Genomic DNA, 17193 nt, shown 5'->3' with positions numbered 1-17193 from the left:
TAGAGTCTTTCAGAGGCCCTATGTGGTAGGTTCCTGTCCAGTTCCCTGTTTTCTACATCTTCTGATATACATCCCCTTTGCCTTTCTGAATGAAGATTGAGCATCTTACCCAGGGTCCTCCTTGATTTGCTTCTTTAGCTGTGCAGATTTTAGGATGATTATTCTATATTATATGCCTAATATCCAGTTAAAAATGATGAAATTAACAAAGGAATGCAGCCACTAATAGATGACTGAAATTTTTTGTAGAATTTGAAGTCTTATTACTGTTCATTAAAAGGAAAATGGTTCCTTTGTACATCTTATTTTATCCTTTAATTCCTTGATTCAAGTATAGACCACTTAAAAATCATAGGTTGGCTCATAAGTGCATGTCTGTCATCCTAAACCTAGGTTTCAATGGCAGGGTGATCTCTCGGAGACTGAGGCCAGACTGTTACACAGAGTGTGTTCTGTGTTTGTTTGTTTTTGATATACAATTTTCTTGTGTTGCTTTGGCTGTTCTGGACTCACTTTGTAGACCCAGCCATCCTCATAATCACATAAATCTGTCTGCCTCTTCCTGGTTGAATGCTGGGATTACAAGTGTGTGCCACCATGCCCAGCTCCACAGACAGTTCTAAAACAGCCATGGTTATGTAGAAATGTCATGTATCAAAATGATTTCAAAATGTAAACTATATTTCAAGTTATAGATGTTTTTTTTCCCTGAGGTATAGTGTACACAGGGATGCTAGAAATTTGCTGAATTTGTGTTCTCTGTCATTTGTGTAAGTGAGAAATATAGCATTGAATTATCCCCTCATTGATCAGACATCATGATTACCAGATGGCATTGCCTCCTGAGCAATCTAGTTTCATGGCCTCATTTACTTCATTTTCAGTTAAGAACTTGTGGTCATAATCTCAGGGGAATTTCTATCCATTTTAAAAATTTTACACATATTTCCACCTGGCTTTGAGCAAAGAGTGCCTTTTGAGCTCAGATTTTACATTTTGATCACATTCAGAATAGGACTTAATTTAGCATGGTTCTGAATAGAGAACCCATATTTGAACATATCCATATGCCCTAAGTTAAATTCCAGTGCTTGCTATGTTGAAGAAAATCATTGCTTTGGAAAGGACTCTTATGTTCTTCTTGCCAGGAAAATATCTTTCTCAGGTCTTGTGTCTTGGCTGGTGTAACAAAACACCAACAACACAGGCTCTAAGCAACAATCAATAAATGGGACCCCACGAAGCTGAAAAGCTTCTGTAAAGCAAAGGACACTGTCTACAGAATGGGAAAGAATATAAAGTTCACTAACCTTATATCTGACAAAAAGGCTAATATCTAGAATATATCAAGAAGTTAAACAGCAACAAATCAAGTAATCCAATAAAAAAGGGACACAGAGCTAAACAGAGAATTCTCAATAGACGAATGACAGAGAAACACTTAAAAAAATGCTCAATGCCCTTAGTCATCAGGGAAATGCAAATGAAAACAATCATGAGATTTCACCTTACAGCCATCAGAATAGCTAAGATCTAAAGCTCAAATAACAATACATGCTGAAGAGGATGTTGAGAAAGAGGAACCCTGCTCCACTCCTGGTGGGAATGTAAACTTGTACAATCACTATGGAAATCAATCTGTCACTTTCTCAGACAATTAGGAATAGTGCTTTCTCAAGATTCAGCTATACCACTCCTAAGCATATATCCAAAAGTTGCTCAAGAATACAACAAAGACATTTATTTGTCCAACCATGTTTGTAACAGCTTTATTTGTAATAGTCAGAAGTTGCAAACAACCCAGATGCCCCTCAACTGAAAAATGGATACAAAATTTTTGGTAAATCTACATAATGGAATATTATTCAGCAATAAAAAAATAAGGAAATCATGACAATTGCAGGCAAATGGTGGGGACTGGAAAAGATCATCCTGAGTGAGGTATCCCAGAAGCAGAAAGACACACAGGGTATATACTCAATCATAAGTGGATATTAAATATATAATATAGGATAAACATACTAAAATCTGTACAACCAGAGAAACTTACGAAGGAGGAGGACTCTGGCTAAGATGCTGAATCCTCATTCAGAAAGGCAAAGAGGATGGACATCAGAAGAGGGATAAAACAGGGAACAGGACAGGAACCTACCACAGAGGGAATCTGAAAGGCTCTACCCTGCAGGGTATCAGAGAAGATGCTGAGACTTGTAGCCAAATTTTGGGCTGAGTGCAGAGCACTTCATGAAAGAAGTAGGAAATAATAAAACCTGGAGAGGACAGCTGCTCCACAAGGAGAGCAAGAGAACCAAAAAATCTGGGCACAGGGGACTTTTCTCAGACTAATACTCCAACCAAGGACCATTGATGGAGATAAACTAGAACCCAGCACAGATGTTGCCCATGGCAGTTCAGTGTCCAAGTGGGTTCCATCGTAATGGGAACAGGGACTGTCTCTGACATGTGCTGATTGGCCTGCTCTTTGATCACCTCCCCCTGAGGGGAAAGAAACTTTACCAGACCACAGAGGAAGACAATGAAGCTATTCGTGATGAGCCTTGATAGACAATGATCAGAGGGAGGGAGAGGAGGACCTCCCCTATCAGTGGACTTGGGGAGGTGCATGTGTGGAGAAGAATGAGGGAGGATGGGATTGGGAGAGGAGGAAGGAGGGGGCACAGAGGGATTCAAAGTTAATAAAGTGTAATTAATAAAAAATAATATAAAAAATGGAAAGAAAAAAAAGACACAGAAGCTGGATATATAAGCTCTCATTGGTCAAATGACAAAACAATTTGAACATCAAAATGATCTGCATATCTATGTCCTCCCAAAATTCCTATGTAGAAGTCTTGAAACTCAAAGTAACAGAACTGCAGGAGATATTTGGGAGGTACTCAGGTATGGGTGGTGAAGCCCTTATAAATAGGTTCAGAACCTTATTGAAGAGATCCTATGAAATCATGTGGCCCTTTAGAACACTGAGTTTAAAGTGAGAACAGGACTGTAGACAAGCATGCCCCCAAGTACACCTTATAATTTAACTTTAGACTTTCCAGAGTTTACAATTGTGAAAACTAAAGCCTTTGTTATTAATCATTTGTCACTTAGCCCCAGCAGTCTAAAACAAACAATAACAGTCTAGTCAGCTGCAGAAGGCACATAAATCATGAATCCATATTGATGTAAGTGTATGTCAAATGCATTAACATTCTGATGAGGACCAAGACACAGAGTGTTAAGGTACTCATGGGGGTACAGGTATTAACACTGTAGTAGAAAAGCCTGGAAAACACTGATTACAAGTAATGAAAGTGAAAGTATGTACCACCTGACAGGACACAGTGTGTTATACTTTTGTGATACCTTGGTCCCAGTTTATGCATTGATCCATGAGAACACAGAGAGCTTAGAGAGAGTCAACAAAAATAACAAACCTGGGATATTAGCCATATCTTACAGGATAACCACGGTATAATCCTAAATAAACTAAATAACATGGAGGGTAGAAGAGAGGATACTTGAATCCCCCTAAGAAGGAGACAGACATGGGAAGTGGAGGGAGAGAGGAAGTGGGTGGGAGAGGGGGTGAAAAGAGGAACACGATGGGGGATCATATGTTGGAAAAGTGTGGATGGGGTGAGAGGGCTAGGAGAGAAGGGAAATTGGTGTTGCAGCATCTCTGAAATAAAATGAAGACCTGGAATTCTGGAGGTACCTAGGAAAATATGGGGGTGTGAGCCTGGCTGAGATGCCTAGCAGCAGGGATATTGAGACTGAAGTGGACACATCTTGTAGCCAGTGGAGGGAGGGAGACACCAACCAACTGACAAAACCCTTGACACAAATTTGTCAACTACAAGATATACAGGAATAAAAGACAGAAGAGAGATTGAGGAAATGGCCAACCAAAGACTGGCACAACTTGAGACCCAACCCATGGGAGAGACCCAAATTCTGGCACTATAATACTCTGGTATGCTTGTAGACAGAAGACTAACATAACTGCCATCTGAGAGGCTTCATCTGGCAGATAATGAAAGCAGATGCAGAGACCCACAGCCAAACAATTAGGCAGAACTCAGGGATTCTTGTGGAAGAGTTTGAGGAAGGATTAATGGATCTAGAGGGGTAGGACACTACAAGAAGACCAACATAGGCAGCTCACTTGGTAACATGGGGCCTCATAGAGCCTGATCCACCAACAAAAGTACATGCCTGGAATAGTCCTAGGACCCCTCCACATATGAAACTGATGGGCTGTTTGTCTGGAAGTAGGTCCCCTAACAAGTAGAGCAGGGGCTGTCTCTGATTTCGGCTCCTATCTCTGTTGCCTCCCTCTGGATCACATTTTCCTAGCAGGGCTGCCTTGTCTTGCGTCAGTGAAAGAAGAGGTACTTAATACTGATGTAACTTGATATCCCAGGGTGGGTGGGTTGTGGGGGTTATAGGGAAAGTGGTTGGTAGGGTGGAACTGGGATGATAGGAAGGAGTGAGGTTGTGAATCGGAGTAAAATGAACAAATAATTTAATGAAGAAAAATGTAACTGATCTGTAGTCATCAAAAGTGACAAGATCATGAAAAAGATGAGGGAAGTGTTCCATATTGAAAGAAATTAAAGAGATAAAGAAACAATGCAACACTTAAATGTACCAACTTCCTCAACAATTATGTGAGTAATAACATAGTCAACATAGCTCAAATTAAATGCAATAATGTGTCAGTGTGAATTACCAATTTTGATAACTGCACTGTCATTATGTAAGACAAAGTTCCTGTTTGTATAAAATCAACACTAAACCATTCCGAGTGACAGGGCATAAGGTCAGCAGCTTCCTCTCAAAATGTCCAAAGTAAAAGAGCAATTAACTGTACATACTTGGAACTATCTTCAAGTTTGTTATTGTTTCAAAATTGTTGTGGGGGAAGCTGGGCATGTTCTTTAACACCAGTACTTGGGAGGCAGAGGAAGTCAGATCTCTGTAGGTTCAAGGCCAGCCTGATCTGATCTACTTAGGGAAGCCCAGGATAGCCATGGCTTTGTTGAGATAATCTGTCAAAAAAAAAAATAACCTAAATAATGTTGTTTTAGGGGAAAAAAAACAATGTAACTGAAAACTAAACAAGATTAAAAACAAAACTGATTCTCTACACTGGCAGTCTGGGTAAGACTATGTCTGTAAGAAACTAAAAAGTGAAATGACGTGGTATTATGGAGCAGCATGAAGATTCTCTAAATACAGCTCAATGTCTTCTTTTTAGTCCGTGTGTGTGTATGTTTGTGTGTTCATGATGAAGGTGAAACATGCATACTAGGGAACACATAGGAAGGTCAGAAGACAATTCTTGCCTTCCACCTTTTCATGAATTCAGGGATCAAACTCAGGTCTCCAGGATTGCCAGCAAGAGTGTTTTTCTGCTGAGCCATCTCACCAACCTGCAGGCAGTTCTCTTAAGTGACCTCAAATAGGTAGTAGGAAGAAAAAATGTGAAGGATCCCTTCTCTTAAACAAATTCTTAGGGATGAATAAATAATAATAAGTGATGAGAAGAACATTAGTACCCTAGTGCTACCAATGACTAACAATCAGCAAAACACAGCCCAAGCACCTCTGGAGACAAGGGGCTGCAGGGCTGGTAGAATTAACCTGAAATGAATGAGGTTTCCCCAGCTCTACAGTAACCTTGTTATTACATCTCGTTTATCTATATATAACAACACAAAGATATAAAAATAAGAAAATAAGTCTGTGTGAACCCTGTATACTCCTGGTTGTGCAAGTCCATCAAAGTATAAACAGCAGTGTATCTGCCAAACTGTTCCTTATGAAGAAGTATCTGATGAATAAAGAGAACAATCAAATCACTTGAAAGCTAAGTGAGAGAGACCACCTGCAGTGGTTGGCTGGCTGTCTTAAGAAGAGCCATTTCATTCTGGAATGCTGGCACATACATCCTGAAACAATGTTCCTAAAAATGTGCACGGATCCTGTGGCCTTTCCAAGTACCTGGCTTTTGTTCGACTGGGATGTCCAAACTCCCCCACCCCACCCTCCCAAGGGCAGGCAGGAGGCAGCACCCGACTCTCTGTACTTCTCTGTACTTTCTTTCCGGGAGGACTGGCCCCAGCATCTCTCTTCCTCAGGATGCCGGGCACAAGCGTAATCCTAGGAAGTCCACACACTGTGCTCCAGCCCTCCCAACCCCAGCGGCCCGAGGGCACGGTCCCGGGTACCAGCAGCCTCCACAGAAGCTCTTGGCAGAACTCGGGCAGGCTCTCCCGACCCGCCCAGCCCGCCAGCCCCCAGCTGCACCGCCCAGACCTTGCCCTGCGACCGCCATCCAGCGGGTGACTCACACAAGCCCACAGCCAGCCAAGCTTGGCTGCATTGGGATGGCTGATACTTGTGGACCCGCCGCTCCTACACCTCGGGACCCAACCCTCTCTCCTTCCCGCCTCCCAGCTGCGATGCTAGGCCTAGCACCACCTAGCCCACTGGATGGCTGCTGGGGGCTGAGGCGGAGCTCAGAGGAGGCGGCGGCAGAGGAGCCCAGGGAACGGAGGCGGAGCCCGAGGGCGGCGGGAGACATAGCCCGGGGCGTAGAGAGGCGGAGCCCAGGGATGAAGGCGGAGCCCGGGGCGGGGATGGGAGAGGAGCCCGAGGAAGCAGAGGCGGAGCCTAGTGGGGGCGGAGGCGGAGCCCGGGAGATGGAGGCAGAAACTGGAGCTGGGCGGGGAGAGGAGCCCGGTGCGGAGAGAGGAGACCGGTGTGTAGGCGGAGCCCGGTGGGCAGAAGCAGAGCCTGGTAGGGCAGAGGCGGAGCCCGGGGGATGGAGGCGGCGCCTAGGGAGGCAGAGGCTGAACCTGGGGGCGGAGCCTGCGGCAGAGGCAGAGCCCGGGACGGGGCGTGGATGGAGCCCTGGGGTGGAAGGAGGATCCCGGGGCGGGGGGTGGAGCCCGGGAAAGGAGGGAGGCGGAGCCCGTGTAGGAGGCAGAGCTTGGGGCGGAGGCGGAGGCGGAGGCGGAGCCCGAGCTCGGGGCGAAGGAGGCAGAGTTCGGGGGTAGAGGCAGAGCCCGAGGGGGCGGAGGGGGAACCCAGGGGCAGAAGCGGAGCTCAGGCGGCGCCCACACCCTTACCTGGCTTCTTCCGGTCTCAGCGTACCACGATGAAGTAGTCCGCTAGCCGAGCCACAACCGCCGCCACCGCGTCCAGGAAGCGGATTCCCATCACCGCCCTCACCGCCGCCGCCCACCAGGACCAGGCGAGCTCAGCGTTTTCCCTTCAGCGTCTGTATCCATAGCGACGGCGCTTGACAATGGAGGAGCGCTCTGCGCCTGCCCCTCCCCCGCCCCACCCACAGAGGGCTTGGCCTTCGCGTTTCTCCCAGGCCGGTCAGACCCGGGGCTGGGGAAATGGGCTGCCAGGCGCAGCCTCACCACGGAGGCCGAGCTCTTAGAGGCAGAGGCCTCAACGCCCCCCTCCCCTATTCTTTATTTTCCTGGAGCGGGGTCTTTCCTTCTGCCTTCTCTTTCCCTTTTGCAGTGGGGGAAGAAGGGCATGGAGGGACTCCCTCTCACTCTGAGGAAGGATCAGGCCTGAAGGGAGGCTTGAAGTGTGCAAACCCTGAGAGGCAACAAGGACCCCTTTCCGTACACCGAAGCTGGAAGGGGACATGAAGAGTGTTCCTGGGTGTCTTCAGGGGAACACTCACCCAAGCTGGGATTACTGTTGATCATAGGGTCTGGGGGAGGGGCGAGGGGGCAGGCAGAAAGCTCCCCTGCAGCAGGCAGGCCCCATTCACCTTGGTCTTCCAGGGAGGAACAGGCCAGGAGCTTGTCAGGGAGTGCACCTGAGGTGTCCAGCAGCGGCCCAGGCCACCACCCTGGCTGTCTTCTCAGAAACCTGAGCCTCTGGAGGTCTGGAAGCAGGAGAAAGGGCTTAACTCTCAATGTTCTCCAGATGCTTTGGTCTCTCCAGGCCTCTGCTGCTGCTTGCCTCTGGTTACCTGGTAACCAGGGTTCAGAGTTCTATCTGAGGAAGCAGGGTCACTTCCTGGAGTTCCCCAGCCCAAGCCTCCCCCTCACGGGCTCTCTGCTCTCCCTGAGGGCCATCATCCCTGTCTGCCCCACTGCTTCACAGTTCCCTGGACACCACCGAACAGGGCAGAACTGTAGGGGAAAGAGACCCTCTGCTCCCCGAGTCGCTTTGCTGGTGGAGTTTCATCGCTGTGATGGAGAGAGGACGGCAGAAGGTTTGCTCAACTGCCTGGGGTCAGATCCCTTTTCGTGAGCTAAAGGCAAAGGTCTATGGCCACATTTCCAAAAATAAAAATTAAAAACAAAAAACAAAACAAACAAGCAAACAACAACAACAGAAACAGCCATGCAATTCTCTAGCCCCTTCTCTTTCCTCCATGGGGTGCCCGAGGCCCTGTGCCCCTTGGCCCGGCAGTAGCCGAGCCTCTGGCTTCTCTCTCGCAGTGGTGCTCTGCCTGGGGGAGTGTAGGAGAAGAGGGTGCCCCTGCCATGGCGCCAGGAAATGCTGCCAATGAAACCTGAGACAGTCCTGAAGAAAAGCAGTGAAGAAGTTGCCTCCCGTCACCACTAGAGGGCTCGGAGACACGGGAGAATGTGCCCTAAAAGAAGAGCAACAGCAGAGAGAAAATACTATGGCACAGAGGTTAAGAGGATCTGTTGCAGGTCCAGTTCAGGGGGTAAGAGTATAGGCTGCAGGTCCAGAGGTTCGCGGTTTGGTTTCCACCCCTTGGATTGGTATCTTCATAAGATCCCCTGCACTCTGCCCAAATTTTGTCTATGAGTCTCAGCAATAAATAAATCATCCAGTTGTAAAATTTATGGGTGTGTATTACTTCCTTTTCAGTGACAAAACACAATCTCTTAAGGCACTTCCAAATGTGTTTAATTTGCTTTATGGTTGTAGAGGGATATGGGATCATTGTGAAATGGTCATCACCAGTGTCACACATGGTAGCTGAATTAGGAAGCTTGGAGCTCACATCCTCAACCTGCAGTCTGAAGCAGATAGTGGGAACTACAAACGGTATATACTTGTAAACTATGGAGCCCTTTGTAAACGCAGTTTAATTCCTAGCACTCTCATCAAATGGCCAGAACTACCTGTGTTTCTAAGCCAAGGGTGTTGGGTGTATTCTTCTGGCCTCATAGAGGACAAGACAATGAAAATGGTGAAAAGATGCATGCACATGAGATTCCCTAATGTAAAACACATGTTCTTCCCAGATATGTACTCATTTCTTGAAAAATTAAAATTGATTGTAATTTAGGTGCATAAGTTTTGCCAGTGTGTATACTAAGTACATGCACGATATCAGTGGAGGCCAGAAGAGAATGTCTTTTCTCCCATGATTGGAGTTACAGACAGTTGTAAGCTATCTGCTGGGTAGGCCATGTTGCTGAGCAATCCATCGCTCATAGGTGCTAAGCCCACTATTCAGTGCTAGGAACATATCATTAATAAAAGTAATATCTATTTTTAGTGCTGAGGTGTGTTTCTTTTATGAAGCAGAAAGAAAGGAATTTTTTTATGTCCATCCTTTTAACCTGTGTCTTTTCACAAGGGAGTTGCTGCCATTGATGTTGAGAGATACTAATTTCCAGTTTTTGTTACTTCCTGTTATTTTGATGTTGGTGGTGGTAATGTGTGTGTTTTTTTGCATGTGTTTCCTTTCCTTTGGTTTTGCTAATGTGGGGTTATATATTTCTTGTGTTTTCCTGGGTGTAGTTCTCCTCCTTGGGCTGCAGTTCTCCTTGTAGTATCTTCTGTAGGGCTGAATGTTGATATTTAAAGATTTATTTTTAGGCTTATTTTATTTTTAATTAAGTATGTTTGTAGGGGTATGTGTGCAAGTATGTGCACATGAGTGCAGGTGTCTCTGGGGACCAGAAGATATTTTCAGACTCCCTGAAGGTGAAGTAAAAGGAGATTGTGACCTGACTGATGTGCATAGTAGGAAATGAACTTGTTCACTCTAGACCAAAGGCTTATTGATTGGTTCAGAACACTTGTTGCTCTTGAGGCCCTGAGTTTGAATATGAAAAGCCTAAGAGCTCTGCCAACAAAAGATGTCCACTTTTAGGTGTTTAATTACACCCTAATTGAAGGCTGAATGTCTCTTCTCTGGTTGAAAGTACCCTGCTGTTTCTGGTTGCAGCCCTCCCAGTCTGGATAGCCATTCTGAGCTGGACATTAAGGTGCAGGAGTCCCTCTCCCCACCAGAGCCTACTGATCTCTGCCTGACTTCATAAGGAATGTCTTTAGATATAGATACCACCAACCACATTTGATGGATAGCCTTGGACACAACTCCTAGCTAACGCTCCCCTCCCTTCACCTATAGGATAATTAGGTACTGTGTTTTTGTTCATATGATAGGAGTGTGCTGTTTAATGCAAATCAAGCATCTTAGATGTGCCTAATTTTAAACAATTATGCACACCTATCCTTGAAGTATCCCAAGGAGTATATAGCATTGTTTTCTAAAATTAAAGTTTAACTTGCTCTTTGTGGGGGTTCCCAGAATGGTCAATCTCTGTCATGCTTGCTGGTCTTCCAAGCTTTACACCCAATCTTCTCCTGCTCCTGCTTTCCTGGGCTGGTGGGAAAAAGCCCCCAAGGCAGGAGGAGAACCACCTTATCTCTGGAATGCTTGAGATCAAAAGTTTCAGGTATCATAGCATTTCATATTTTAGATGTTTCTGGATGTGAGATGCCCAATCAACCAGTGCCTTGGGGGTGGGGCTCTGTAAAATGGGATACACCTAATATTTATTTCACAAGAATGTTGCTGGCAAGATTCAGGGTACGGAATCTTCTGAGCCAAGCACAGTGGCTGACGGAGAAGAAGTTAAGAGCAGAAATTTGAGTCCAGCCTGGGTAACTAACCTTCTTCATTGAAAAGAAAGAAGATATTAAGAAAGAAAAAAAAAGAAAAAAGTATAATCTTCTTTGCTACCTTTCTTCCTTGTGGGCTCATTTGACAATCATTATGTTATGCAGATCATGGTGTTCTCTAAACTTTATATTTCCATAGATGTAGGTTTTAAGCCTGGACTAAATGGCAGAGGTACCTATTTAAAAATATTATAACAGACCTAGCTGCCAATTTTCTTTCAGAAATTCTTCCGTCCTTCCAAAGCTTAGTATGGTTCTCTTGGCTGGCAAATTGCACTCCCTACCCTGATTTTTTCTGCCCATATCAACCCATTTTCTGGGCTAACCTCCCTTCTCCATATCAACTTGCAGATTAGGTAAGATGTTTTTGCTAATGAGTCTGATGTAAAAAAAATCTTAGAGAACCATGTGAAGTTAAGAAAAGTACACTCTTAACAGTAAAGCTGGGGACTCTTTAAGTTTCATGAGCAGAAACAAAAACCCAAGGTAGTACTAGCTGACTGGACACTCTCCAGCTGTGCCTGTAACTGAGACAGCAATTGGTTTCCTTATACTTGTTTTGCCCTCAGCTTCTTGATATGACTTAATACAAGTTAATGAGCAGATGTACATCCCTTTAAGATTTAATGTAGAGGTGGCTGATTGTCTTATATGTATAAAAGTTTAGATTTGTGATCCTTTTAAGAATGTTGTAAGATTACTTTTTAATATAATGGTTTCTTAATTACCACAAATTTCAGCTTACCAGTAAAAAAAAGGTGGCTGAGAAGTTATGTTGCTTGCTCATCTTGTTAATTGATCACAAGTTCATTAATTACAAGTGTATATGGGGTCTTGGCAAAAACTTGTTTTTCATATTTGTTTTTTACCCATAATACATAAAACATTTGGTCATGTGAAGGTATTGCGGAATATGTGTTTTTTTTTTTTTTTTTGGAGGTATATTCTTTGTAATCATTCACTTAAAGAAAATAGGGTGTAACCACATTCTGTGTTTAGTACTGCTTGAAAGATCTTGCTGGGATAGATAAGCTGTGGAAAAAGAGGAAAGTGTGATATGAACCGGCACTCTGGGTCTTTTTCCATCCACCGATGTGTATTTGTATAGAGTGGTTTGGACCTTACATTTTGGAGTTTGTTTCATCCACAAAGATGTAAGTATAAGTATGTATGTAAGGTTGGGATGGAACTTGCTCTTTTGTGTTTGTTCTATCTATCATGATGTATGTATATGTAGGTAAGGTGGCTCGGTGCTGGCTCTTTGGAGTTTATTCCATCCACCAAAATGTATGTAGGTATGGTGGTTTTGGACCTTACTCTTCGGAGTTTCTTCCATCCACCAAGTTGTATATATGTAAGATGGATTGAAACTCACTCTCTGGAGTTTGCCCTATCTACCCAGTATGTGAATGTGTATATATGTATGTATGTATGTATGCAGGCATGAATGTATGTATGTATGTATATATGTATGTATGTGATTGTGTAAAGAAAAAAAAAAAGCCTGTAAGAGAAGCTAAATGAAGAGAGGCTTAAATAAAAAGAAGCTTTTTGGAACCTACCTGCTGGAGTCTCTTACTTAACCTTCAAGAATAAGTGTGGTGTGCATGTGTGTGTGTGTGTGTGAGAGAGAGAGAGAGAGAGAGAGAGAGAGAACCTATTGGCTACATCTGAGCAGGGTTTTCAGGTCTTCTCGATCCATTGTCCTTGGTTGAGGTATCCGTCTCTACAAGGGCCCCAAGACCCACTATTTTGGGGTTCTATTGGTCCCTTTTTACATCTCCTTTCCCCTCCATGTCTTTCTATCTCCCCCTTATTTCATAAAATTCCATGTAGTCTGCCTAAAGTTTGACTATGGGTCTCAGTCTCTGCTTCGATACCTCAATCAGTGGATTCTTTCAGGGTCCACCTGTGGTAAGCTCCTGTCCTATTCCCTGTCTTCTATTGCTTTGGATATCCACTGCATTTTCCCTTCTGAATGAGGATTGATCATCTTCCCTGTTGTCCAGCTATTGCAGCAGTATAGATCTCAGTATGTTTATCCTCTATGTCTAATAACCACATCTGAGTGAGTATATACCATGTGTGTCTTTGTGCTTCTGGGTTACCTCACTCAAGATGATCTTTTCTAGTTTCCATGATTTGCCTGTAAGAAATCTCCTTCAGCTGACAAACACCTTCAGCAAAGTGGCTGGATAAAAAAGTTACTCAAAAACATCAGTAGTCCACTTGTATACAAAATACAAAAGTGCTGAGAAAGAAACAACACCCTTTACAATAGCCACAAATAACAAAAAGTAACTTGGTGTACTCTAAACAAATACGTGAAAGACCTGTATGAAAAAAAATATCTTATTGGATCTTAAAGCTCCTCAGTCCTCACTCTTTAGATACTTGGTTGTGTGTATTTTGCCTTCCATCTAAAACTGTTAGGACCTAGAGCATGTAATAGTTTCCTTATAACCTCATTTCTGGTCAAAACTACTGAATAAATATGTTAATATGTTTTCAGTTTTCATTAATAATTTCCTTCTGTCATTGTTTTCTCTCTTTTTTTATTTAAAAAGATAATCCCAGTATGTATCTCTGGTTGTCCCGGAACTCACTATATCCTAGATATACCCACTTTCCCTCCAGAGTGCCTGCACTATAGGAGACATGTCACAGCTTGGCAAATCAGGTTTTTTTTAATTGGCTTATTGAGGATGAGTGGATGAACCTGACTATATGGTAATTAGAACATGGGCTATGTTCCTAACTCCAGTAACAGAAGAAAACTCCCATCTAACGCAGCACTCCTGGTTAAAGTCCATCTCTGAACAATATTGCTTTCCTTTATCATCGAGTGTATTATAACTCATCTAAGAGTAGGGCAGAGTTCTATTTTCATTCTACAGAGAGTCAAACTGAGGCTCAAAGAAATATGTGGTTTTGTAATATAGTTAAGTGTAACTGCTAATCTTACTCATTACATCATTCTATTATGTCACTAAATAAAGTTGAAGCCACCGCAGCCAGGTATGGTGACATAAGGTACTTAGAAAGAATAGGCAGGAATTTCAGGGTTTCAAGGTCACCCAAGGAGTGAATGATCAGTGGTATAGTGGGAGACCATCAGAATAAAGAGAGGCAGTTAGTAGCCCAGGCCAAAGTCCATAGTCTTCCCTGCAGCTGCAGATATTCAGAGCCATGGCACTACCAATTGTTTGTTGAGATATTTACTGCTTTCTCTTTTCTATTCTAATGTTTCTTTTTCAAGGCAGCTTAGGTCACTTGAGGATCAGACTCCTGTTAGTCATTAATGAATGGAATTCTCCTGCAGGTGGAGAAATCAGCCTCAGACAGGGATTAACTCCCTCATTACATATCCAATGGAAAGTCTTCAGGCCTGAAACCATATAAACAAAACCAACAGAAATGGATTCAGGTTTAATTCATATATTTAAACATAATTGCTCACATACTTATAAGGAAAAATTGGAATGGATGAATTTGGGAAGGGATGAAGAAAGGATATGGAAAGGGGAAATTGATGTAATATATTTTAATTAATGTACAACAATAAATACACCCAACAGAAAAACTCAGCAAGTATTGTATATATATTTATAAAAAACTTACATATTTAATAGGAAAAATTGAAATTAAGAATATGGGAAGGGATGGAGAAAGGCCATGTAAAGGAGGAAATGATGTATGTATTTTAATTAACATGTACAAAAATAAATTTGAAATGAAAAGTGCCTAAAAAGATACCATAGCAGTGAAGATCACTGTGTGGTGTCACAAAAGACATAGGTTCCAATTCAGAAAGAAGTTCTTAGCTAAACAGCTCCTTAACTTCATTCCCAATGAATCTGATGCCTGCTTCTGGCCTCTACCTGTACTGTACACAGATACATGAAAAAAAAAAAAACTTCCATATATACATACATAAAATATAAATAAATCTTATGAAATAAAATTTCCTGTGATGATGTCATAGCCATGAGATAGACTGCAGCCAGGGTGGTTGAAATAAACTTCTGGTCCTGCATAGAAGCAGCTGTATCTCTTTCTCTAAGCCTGCCTTCTCAGAGGCAAAAGCTGCTTTACTCTGAAGTAAGAGTTGCTCCCATGTTGAATTTTATCACCAGGATACCATTCTATTGCTCTCCAGGGAAATGAGCTTGTCATCTTTTTTATTAATTTAAATAACTTCTTCAATTAAAGGGTGGCACCATCACTCAGTTTTATTTACCCACTTGAATCATACAGTCAACTCTCAATTACAGTAAGAGGAAAAAGACTTGCATGTCATGCTCAGCATCTGCTTTTAGACCACAGTAAAAGGACTAGTTACTTTTGTAGATCCCAAAGAGAAATAGGGTACTCATAGAGCTACTGATTTCACCATTGTGAAAATGAACTTGTTGTGGCAGGGTGAGTGCTTTTGTAATTTCCCAAAAAGTAATAATTAATGTCAGATGAATGAAGACAGACCAGATTCGTGGGTGTACAATTGGGGAGGACAGCATTGTGGGGATCAGGAGCCAGGTGAAGGAGGTGTGGGAGTGGTGAAAGATCCCACCCAGAATCCTGGGAAATCAGACTGAAGGTGCAGGTCTAACTTTATTGTCCAGTGCAAAAGTCTTTGAATGATTGAAAAGCCAATGAGACCATCCTATGGTCTCAAGCACCAACAAAGTTTGGTGCAACTATAAGGAAAAGTGTGTGGTGGCAAGGTCACCTTAGGAAACTTCTCTAAAGAAGGTGGAAGCAGTCCCAACCCTAGTTTCAGATCCATTTGAGATTGAGAGTTTAATAGTGAGTTATGAGTCCCTAGGAGATGAACACTGTATGCAGTGGATACATGAATCTTTTGAGGATCCATAGGAGTCACTGACATCACTCGCCATTCCATTTTGGGCCTCCAATAGTTTCATGTTGACACTCCCCTCATAGCATGATCCATTTAATATTGAATATTCAACCATGGAACTGTCCTTTGCAGATATGTCCAGTCCACAGACATATTTAAGTCAGCTCTGAGGCTTGAGACACAGGCCATTCACTATAGCTGTGTGTGTCAGGTCACAGATCTAAACAAGTAACATTGCACTCAGGATTAAGTTCACACAGTATTTTATTAATCTAGTTCACTTTGCAAAGGAACCGCCTGATCTTTTTCAGTGTCAGTTAGGCAACATTTAATTGGAATTTCTTTACCATTCCACTACCAGCAGCCATAGTGGTGTGATTCAGGAAAATTCAACTCTAGGTACAAAAGAAATTTCTGAGCTGAAAAGGTTTCTCAAGTGTGCATGTGTTACATGGGTAGATACAGCAGATTTCACATCTTGTGCCATTATCCATATGTCCAGGAAGCTGACATGAAATTATAGTTCAACATTATTTTTGTGTGGGCATCACTGTGGCTGGGTTTGCTGAACTTACAAATAGGCTTGAGTAGCTGCAGATCCATAACAGACCTTTCTGATCACTTCCCTATACAGAGATGTATAGAACATGGGACCTCTCTGGAAGAGAAATAAGTAGTAGCTGGAGAGTCAGAAATTAGTTATTTTGTGTGAGTTGTGAAATTTGTGTTTGTTTGATTTCTGTGCACATACAATTGTAACATTGTTCAGGTTCACATTCTTCCTGTTTCCTTAGGTCATTTAATGAAAACTTGAATATAATTTGGGGATTATGTTTTCTGTATTTTTGTCTTCATCTACTTATTATTTCACTTATAATGTATACCTTTTGATTATTTTAGTTTCAAGGAAGTACAGAAGTCATGTTGTACCAGTGTGTGTACAATGTCTTCATAGTCATAATGAGAATTCGGAGTTTTTTACATGGCACATGGCTTTTGAATCAGCTTTTCTGTAATAAATTGTTAGGAATTCTCTTTGGATTGTTTTTAATTCATGCTGCAAATTGAAAGTTCAAAGTCTTTTATCTTTTCCTTTTGAAAACATAGTTAAAGTGTTTGAAATGGGTGAATTTTATTATATTCATTAATTTGGCAAAATATAGTAAGTGTGTGACATTTAAACTTTTGTCAAATGATGTTCAAGGTATAGAAAGTGGCCTTTTGGACAAAGTTCAGTGACACCTAATATATTCATACAATATGGTCACATAACAACCACACTGAGCAGAGTTCTTACAAAAAGACATAATTGCTATAGGTTAAAGCAATCTTCTCATTAGATTTTCTAGTCACATGTAACTGGTATTGACAAGTATCACAGTTCTAATTTTCATTGC

This window comes from Meriones unguiculatus, assembly GCF_030254825.1.
Source record: "Meriones unguiculatus strain TT.TT164.6M chromosome 13 unlocalized genomic scaffold, Bangor_MerUng_6.1 Chr13_unordered_Scaffold_37, whole genome shotgun sequence".
In the NCBI taxonomy this organism is placed as follows: domain Eukaryota; kingdom Metazoa; phylum Chordata; class Mammalia; order Rodentia; family Muridae; genus Meriones; species Meriones unguiculatus.
Note: the sequence above shows the minus strand (reverse complement) of the source record.